This window comes from Pogoniulus pusillus, chromosome 7, assembly GCF_015220805.1.
Source record: "Pogoniulus pusillus isolate bPogPus1 chromosome 7, bPogPus1.pri, whole genome shotgun sequence".
Taxonomy (NCBI): domain Eukaryota; kingdom Metazoa; phylum Chordata; class Aves; order Piciformes; family Lybiidae; genus Pogoniulus; species Pogoniulus pusillus.
Window position 1 is genome coordinate 8700645 of NC_087270.1, and position 8778 is coordinate 8709422.

At 46.1% G+C, this 8778-nt stretch overlaps 1 long non-coding RNA gene across 1 annotated transcript; it reads left to right on the plus strand.

Annotated features, from left to right (window-relative positions):
* The first annotated feature begins 15 nt into the window (after positions 1-15).
* Positions 16-1917, plus strand: LOC135176667 (uncharacterized). Its single transcript, XR_010302759.1, has 2 exons — positions 16-104; positions 298-1917. It is a non-coding gene; the product is annotated as an uncharacterized LOC135176667 (long non-coding RNA).
* Positions 1918-8778: the final 6861 nt, after the last annotated feature.

Consider the following 8778-nt stretch of genomic DNA (forward strand, 5'->3'; position numbering starts at 1 on the left):
GCTGTGATGGCGGGGCTTGGCTACATTGTGGCTTGCGGAGCAGCTTGTGCGGCGAGAGGGTCTTTGTGCCCCTTGGCCGAGACGCGGGGCCGGGAGCCGAGCCTGTGCGTGGGGCAGAGCAGGGGGTTTCGCGCGGTGCTGGCCGGGGTCCTCCAGCGGCAGGGCGCAGCGCTGCGCCTTTCGAGCCTGCGCCCTGCGCTCAGGCGGCTCCTTTGCCTGGACTCCACGAGCAGCAGCCAGATGCGCGGCTTAGTTCAGTCCTTTAAGCCTAACCCCCCTGCCCTTGTTTCCATGAAGGGGAAAGAGTTACGCCTGCGGAGCTGCTTGTTCCAAAGGGTTGTACCCTGCTTGCTCCTGCATCTGGGACGAGCTGGGGCAAGGCTGTCTCGCCTGCACCACCTCAGAGGTTGTCATCCAGTCCTCCTCACTTCCATCTTTGAACCTTTTGAAAAGTTCCTTGCATGAAGTGAGATGAACAAAGCCCAAGCGCCGATGTTATTTGTGGGGGGGGTAACTAACAGCTGCAATCTCCCAAACTTCGATAGTACACACCTCCTGAAACTGATGTGGTTATTTTAACACCTCGACTTCGTGTCTACTAGCCCTGTTCCACTGGAAGCTATTTTTGCCTGTATTTTGTCACCTCGGTAGCATCCGTTTAGCTTTCTCTCAAGTGAGCTGTTCTTGACCACAGAACGTGCCCTTCAGCAGTATTGCAGGGGTGCCTGCCTGTGACATTCCCTACATTTCCCTTGCTTTTGTGAACAGCCTGAGCATAAACATGGCCAGGGCAGGGAGAGATACTGCGATGTGTGATGGGATTTGGATACCTGCCTTCTTCGGGGGGGCTACTTGAAAATCCCTGCCAAAATCTTGTGTTTCCTTTAGATTCCTTTGCTTAAAGGTGTGGGAGTTTTCCGCTCGGAAGAGCTTGCTGAAAAACAAATGGGTATTCTCATTAGGGTTAACGTGTTTAATTTCCACTTCCAATGTTCCATTTGTTTTTTTCTGTTAGCGTTTAACTGCTGTGACACAAACCCACTTCATGCGAGCTGTCCAAGACTGTCTGCTCAGTGGAAAACAGATTGGCTCTCCTTACCTCACCAGTGTCTGTAGGAAAGAGCAGCACTGAAGATACAGCAACTTTGGAACACAAAGATAGGACACTTGAGGGCAGGACGTCTCCAAAATGCAGCCCAAAAGGCAGACTCATAAACTGAAATCCAGAAGCGTTTGATTTCTTCATGAAACACTCTTGTTGCTCTTTAAAAGCACAGTAAAATAAACCATGAATTAAACAGAGCAAACTCATGCAGTTCTGTTTGAGAGGGCTCCAAAGTGGAGCAAATGATACGTGTGTTTTGTCACCTCAAGGTTAATGACCAGTTGTTGCTGAATCACTGATACTTCTCACTAAAGCTTTAGGCTGGATACCTCTGAATTCTGGGCTAAATTTCACATAATTACATGCTGTTATGTTCCTCTCCTTTATTTTTTTTTTCCATTAGGAAAAATATTTGTTATTATTTTCTCTCAGCTGTTACTTAAGCTGTTTTCTGATGTGAAATGGTCACTGTATTTTATAGCACAGGTAGTCTGCCATGGGAGGTTTGTAATGAGAAGAGACTTAATTAAATTAGTTTGATGGTATCATGATAAATCAACCCCCTCAGTCCTAACAGTGAAGTACAATAGAGCTAGCAGCAAACAATGTTGCTCAGTGCTTTTCTGTTCTAGTTTCCAGTTGCTCGTAACTGCTAGCCTGAACTGAAATTTCCCCTGCTGGAGATCTGATTACATCTGTTTTATTTTAGCTTCTTTTTGGTTGTTTTGTTTAGTATTATGATTAGTTTGCTTTGTTTTTTTGGAAGTTCCATCAAGCCAACTGCACGGATGAGTTTAGGGGAAAATACATGTGTTTGCCCATTGTAAACACTGACAGTTTAACTGAACAGCCCCTAGCATCTCCTCGGTTTGGAAGAACAGCTTTCAGATTTGGCAAGTAAGTTGTTTTAGTTTCAGGGATGTGTTTTTCCCATCCTCTGAAGAGAAAGAGAGCTGAAAATGTTGAGTGGAGGCTTCTTTAAAATGTACAGCCCAGTCCCCAGAAAGTTCCACCCGCGCTGATCATATGTAACCTTTTCTCAGGCACACCTACATCCACAGCTGAGTGTAGGTTCTCTCTCCAGGGACAGTTTGAGCTTGTACCTTGCAGTGCTAGTGTGCTGTATGAAACAAGAAGCCTGTAAGGGTCCTGTGCAGCAGCCTGTCTTCCTCACTTTGAACATCTTTGCTCAGGCTACCTGTTACTAGAGAGGATGTTGGCAGAATAAATCTCATAAAGGACCTGTATCCTGCTTTAAGCTGTTTTGTCTTTCTGTGTTAACACTAACGGATGCTCATAGTTGTAAGCTCTAAGAAAGGTTTAAGCCATCCCAGAACACAATGCAATACCAGAAGGTGTCTGTAGAATGGAAGACTGTCTGAAATACCAGAGACAGAGGAAAAGGTCCTAAGTGGAGGGGAAAGGAGCAGCTAAGCACACTGAGAGAGCTGTAATTCTGAAAGATTTTTGTGCAGAAGATTGTTCTTTTCTTCAAGTGGGGCTGTGTAGAAAGAAGAGGAGAAAAACGCAGTCTTAAAAGGCAGATTCAGAGGCTTCAGGTTAAATAACCTGTAGTGAAGGAAGAAGTCAGTAATCATGTTCTGGTACAGAAGTGTGAATTAGAAACAAATTCTGTGAGCTTCCACACATGTACACACGTGAGGAAACTGATCTACAGCTGCTCTGCGCTGCCTTTATGAGTCATTACCCTGCAGTCCTGAAGTGTCACATCCATGAAAACTCAGTATGAAAGCTTAGGGCCAGAATCAAATGGTAAAAAAGCAGAGATACTGCTCTTTGTAAACTGGCAGAAGGCTGACATCAACAATCAACCACACATGCTAAGGCCTTTTGTGTGAACTAAATATATGTCAACGTGGACTACAGCCTGCAAAAGAAAGAGATGGGTGTTCAGGCAGTGATTTCACAAGAGAGGGTGCTAAAATTTAATAGCTGACTGCTGCCAAAAAGGGCCTCTCAATTTCTAATCCTGCTTTCCACTCCCTTACTTTGCGCAGTAATTGGTGAGTTTTGTTTCTTCTCTCCCCATCTTCAATGGCAGCATCAACTCAGCAGCCCAGCAGAAATAGAACCGGGCAGAAAATGCAGAGCTTTCTGCTGGTTTAGTTGCCGGTCGTTTGTTTCCATCAGTAAAGTCGGGCGGCTCTCAGGAGCATCAGGGCACAAAGGGAGGGCTGGGACCGCATGGCCGGGTGGGTGACTGGGAGGAGCCCCTGCAGGCGTCGGAGAGTGACCGAGATAACCTGGAGCTGTGCGTTTCTTCTGACTTTTCAGAATGCCATCGGTGGGAAAGCGTTTTGGGCTGGCACCGATGGGAAATCTTGGTACATTTATCAAAGGCAACTTAGAATTATGGTTGGTCGGTGGCATCGCAGGGATCTTCCCAGATGCTTTATCCAACACCTGTTTCTGAAAGCTACCAAACAGTGACATAAGAGACCTACCTGTGTGCTCTAGGAGCTGTGAGAAATAGATGTTTGATCTGATCAATTCGTGGCAAGAGGTCACAGACAAGGAGGAAGGGGGATTTTGAATAAAACTGCATTCCTGCTTGCACCACCATCAAAGGTATGCAGTAGGCTTAAGATAAGAGTAATAAGTAAAGATTGGCAAAGGAGGGAGGCATGTGGAAGAGACAGCCTTTTGCATAAGCAAAGGGAAGGGGGATTTGAACGGAAATGCATTCCTCCTTGAGCCACCTTTCTGCGTGAGCAAACAGAACAAAAAGGAATTTGAAGTTCATGGGGACAACACTTCCAGAGTCCCCTTACTTCATCAAAGACTACCAGAGGGACCACCGGATAAAAGGAGACATGTGTGGAAGAGACATCAGTATCAGTATCAGTATCATCATCAGGGTTGGAAGAGACCTCACAGATCATCAAGTCCAACCCTTTACCACAGAGCTCAAGGCTAGACCATGGCACCAAGTGCCACATCCAATCCTGCCTTGAACTGCCCCAGAGACGGCGACTCCACCACCTCCCCGGGCAGCCCATTCCAGTGTCCAATGACTCTCTCAGTGAAGAACTTTCTCCTCACCTCAAGCCTAAATTTCCCCTGGCGCAGCCTGAGGCTGTGTCCTCTTGTTCTGGCGCTGGCCACCTGAGAGAAGAGAGCAACCTCCTCCTGGCCACAACCACCCCTCAGGTAGTTGTAGACAGCAATAAGGTCACCCCTGAGCCTCCTCTTCTCCAGGCTAACCAATCCCAGCTCCCTCAGCCTCTCCTCGCAGGGCTGTGCTCAAGGCCTCTCCCCAGCCTCGTCACCCTTCTCTGGACACGCTCAAGCATCTCAATGTCCCTTCTAAACTGGGGGGCCCAGACCTGAACGCAGTACTCGAGGTGTGGTCTGACCAGTGCAGAGTACAGGGGCAGAATGACCTCCCTGCTCCTGCTGACCACACCATTCCCGATGCAGGCCAGGATGCCACTGGCTCTCTTGGCCACCTGGGCACACTGCTGGCTAATGTTCAGGCGGGTATCAATCAGCACCCTCAGATCCCTCTCTGTCTCTGGCTGCTCTCAGCCACTCCGACCCCAGCCTGTATCTCTGCATGGGGTTGTTGTAGCCAAAGTGCAGCACCCTGCACTTGGAGCTATTGAACCCCATCCCATTGGACTCTGCCCATCTGTCCAGGCGGTAACATTCCTAAAAATAATGATAAGGAAAACCCAATCTTTTCTTAGAATTAGTGATGAATATGTCATAGAATAGGGTATAAAAAGAGAAAACTGAAGGCAAAGGGTGTGCGTTAAGGCAGAGCAGACTCTCCCCACGTACCCAGGCCTGTAGAATGCTTGATTCCTGCAACTCTATTAAAGCCTTAACTTGCATGAACGCCAGTTTATGCCTGTTATTTATGACAGAGCTGACCACTCAGTTTTACTGCGAGCTGACATTATCCACGGTGTTAATGTGAACTCCGCAGCTAGATTAGGTAATGCTGCCTTTAATATGGAGATAGTAGTGGGACCCAAATTCAAGAATGCAACTGATTGTGATGTGCAGTGATTTGGGAGGGCAAATGAGAAACTCTTTCTGCCCCAGCAGGCATGGTCAAAGCAGTCATTAAGAGTGATTAAGCTTCTTCAAGTTGTGATCAGCATAGTGATTTGGTTTTCCTAGCTGAGTTCACAAAAGGTGATAGACTTCATCTCCTGAAGAAATTGAGATTTTTCTCTTCAGTATCACAAGAATCCTTGGTCTAAATAAATCCAGATGAGGACCATTAGCTGTGCTTTGCTTCCAAGATATCCCCAATCCCATCCTTTTTTGAGAAGTACATGCATTTTGAAGTGGTTCAGGAAGTCAGAGTGAAACCCTGAGGGATTTCAGAGACATCTGAAATGGCTTGTTTGTTACCGTGTGATGTTTTTAGCTGATTGCAAACAACTCATGAAGATGAAAGTCTCTTTCCCTAAGATTTGTTGTCCTGTGATAGACACCAGATCTCTGATAACTATCACCACTATGTACTTGGTAGGGAGGGTTCTATTTTCAGCTGCACACACTGAGAGACAGGGGTTTTCCAGACTACAGCTCATTGCAGGACAGAGGCACAGAATCTGTTGCCCTCTCTAACTTTTAGCAGATACACTGAGGCACACCTAAAATGTGTATATACCTCAAGACAGCTTCCTGGGCTGAAAAATAGTTTGAAGTCACTTGAGTTTTTAGTTAACAGTTCATATATGCATGTCCTGTCCTTACTTTTTCCTAGACATCAGTTCATAGCCACGGGTCTTGCAGTTTCTATCCTACTCATGGCCATTGAGCTAGCTGGGCATTTGTTCATGTGCACTATGGGCAGGCTCAGGAACAGCAGTATACAAATCATTAGCATCCTTTGGATCATCCACACACCAGAAAAAGACAGGAAAGTAAAATACGACACCTCTCCTGGAAGGAAGAGATATGTGAGGTCCCAGCTTTTATGGAGTGCACAGATAGTGGCTCAAGCTGCAATTTTGCAGTAACTTATTTAAATTACTCTTTTCTCCATTCTCAGTTCCTTCCTTGAACCACCTCTGGCATTCAGTGAACTTTCTGCCCAGCCATGATGAAAAAATCGTCAGAAAATTTAGCTTTCTGTTGACACTGCAGTTCTGGAACTGCAGTCTTAAAGACCTCATCCTTGCTCATGTATCAAAGAAGGTAGTGAAAGGTGGAGGGACAGTCCTGCTCAGAGCCAGACACCATACTCTCAGGAGGCAAGTAGAGATTTGGGTGCACATAAACCAGCAGGCTGGAAAACAGACAAAACCATTAAGTGGATTACAGGCTAATAAAGAGATACTAAAAGGGATGAGTAGGGATGTGCTCTCTAACAACCCTTCTACAATGACTGTGCATACTGGAAAAGAAATGTATATGCCTGGCTTGCATATTTCCTTTCAATAGCACCTCTTGTTACTGGAATAAGAGTACTGGAAACAGGTCTGACCCACCAGGGCATCACTCATCCCCTTATAGGACTCCAATTTTGTGTCCACAGGTATGTGAGGACAAATTTGATGTTGGTGGGAGTGTGGTTTGTTTTATAAAGTGATATCTCAGGGCTCTCTTGCCTCAGTGCAACTTGATGCTTAAATCACAGAATCACACAGAATCACAGGATTGTCAGGGTTGGAAAAGACCTGGAGAATCATCTAGTTCCAACCCCCCTGCCACAGGTAGGGCCACCTCACACTAGACTGAGTTGCTGAGAGCCCCATCCAGCCTGGCCTTAAAACTACATCCAGGAATGGGGTTTCCACCACCTCCCTGGACAATCTGTTCCAGTGTGTCAGCACCCTTATGGTGAAGAACTTCTTCCTGGCATCTAATCTAAGTCTACCCTCCTCTAGCTTGGATCCATTCCCCCTAGTCCTATCACTAGCCAACATCCTGAAAAGTCCCTCACCAGCTTTCTTGTAGGCCCCCTTCAGATGTTGGAAAGCTGCAATAAGTTCTCCTCAGAGCTTTCTCTTCTCCAAACTGAATAATCCCACCTCTCTCAGCCTGTCATCATAGGAGAGATGCTTCAGCCCTCTGACCCTCCTCATGTCCCTTCTCTGGACACATTCCAGCATGTCTGTATCTTTCCTGTAATAGGAGTTCCAGAACTGGATAGAGTACTCCAGGTGGGGTCTGATGACAGTAGTGTAGAGGGGGAGAGCCACCTGTCTTGACCTGCTGGCCACACTTCTTTTGATGCAACCCAGGATGCTGCATGAACATTGCATTGTACCCCACGGAGGAACCTCATAGGAAACCCTTACAGTCAACTGTAGCCCTTCTGATGTTGCACTTTCCCCCTGGGATCCTTCTTTTCTGTCTACACAGAACTTGATGAATACTCATTTCTTAGGAAAGATTTCATAAGCTGTGATAGAATTTTCCCCCAGGATACTTGGATATTTGGATTTATTATTGGAGAGTCTTTTGCTGGAAAACATCTAGTGCAGCTGAAGGGGAGAGAATGCCAGATGAGTGAGATTACTAGGCATGAATCCCAACACTTGTGTTCCTTCTGCCTTTAGATAATCACATTAACATCAGGAGTATTGCTTACACAAGTACTACTGAGAAAAAGTGGTGAGCAGACTTGGGCCCTCAGAGCAATGTTCTTGCTCCAGCACTTTCCCAGAGAGATTCTGACTTTGTTTCCTTTACAAAGCTCATTAGGGCTGGGACATCCAACAGGGAGGACCACCCACTACTCGGCAGTCTCCAGTGGTGATTACCAACCCATCTTTTAAACCTAGCAGAGTAGCATTTTTAGCAGTTCAGATGTTGTTTTCCTTCCCCTTCCAGAGCTCATCCCACACTTAGAGGGTTAGGCAGTACTATATTTCATGCTTGGTTGATTACAGAGCCAGATCTTTGGTCTCTGCTGAGGGTTTTTTCACTGTTCCTCCAGTGCAGATGAGCCAGAAACCTTCTACAATCATGTGGTAAAGGAGTCCTGTGGGTGTAAAACTGGTATCTAATGGTGGCTGTCATCAGGCAGCATGGGTTAAGATATGTGTCCTGGCAAGCAAGGCTGGAGGAGCACAGCTCAAAGAGACCTCAGGGAGCTTGCCTAATAACAGCAGTGACCTAATCTGAAAAAGAAGAAACAACCAAGAGGAAAAACCTACATTCATTTTTTGAGGCTGATAGTACCCAAAGGAGTACCACTGTGGGTGCAAGGGGAAGATTATAAACAGCAGATGATAGGCAGTGTCTGCCTGTCTACTTTTCCATGCAATTAATCAAGGCTGGGGAAAAAAAATGAAGTGATTTTCATTTGTACACCTAAAAGGTCAGGCCAAGTTTAAAGCACTTTATAGATATAATCTGCCACAGAAAAGGAAAATGTGAGGAAAACAATGGCAACAACACCACAGCTTCAAGTGCAGATTTGAAGCCAAACATCTATGAAGGAAGAAGTGTTCCTTGGAAAAAAAATGCCATGTTCTTGTCATCTTTCTGACCACAGAGTGACACTCGTTGTGGTAGAGCTATAATGGCAGCATTGTGAATACAATGCTGCAGACCATGGCCTGTCAGTATTTTTTCCTCTGTAAACCCTCTTGTGAGGTTTGTGATTTTGTGAAATGCAATTGTCTTTGGCTGGGATATCCAGCTACAGTCTCAGCCCAGAAATAGACTTTTTCCCTCCCCTT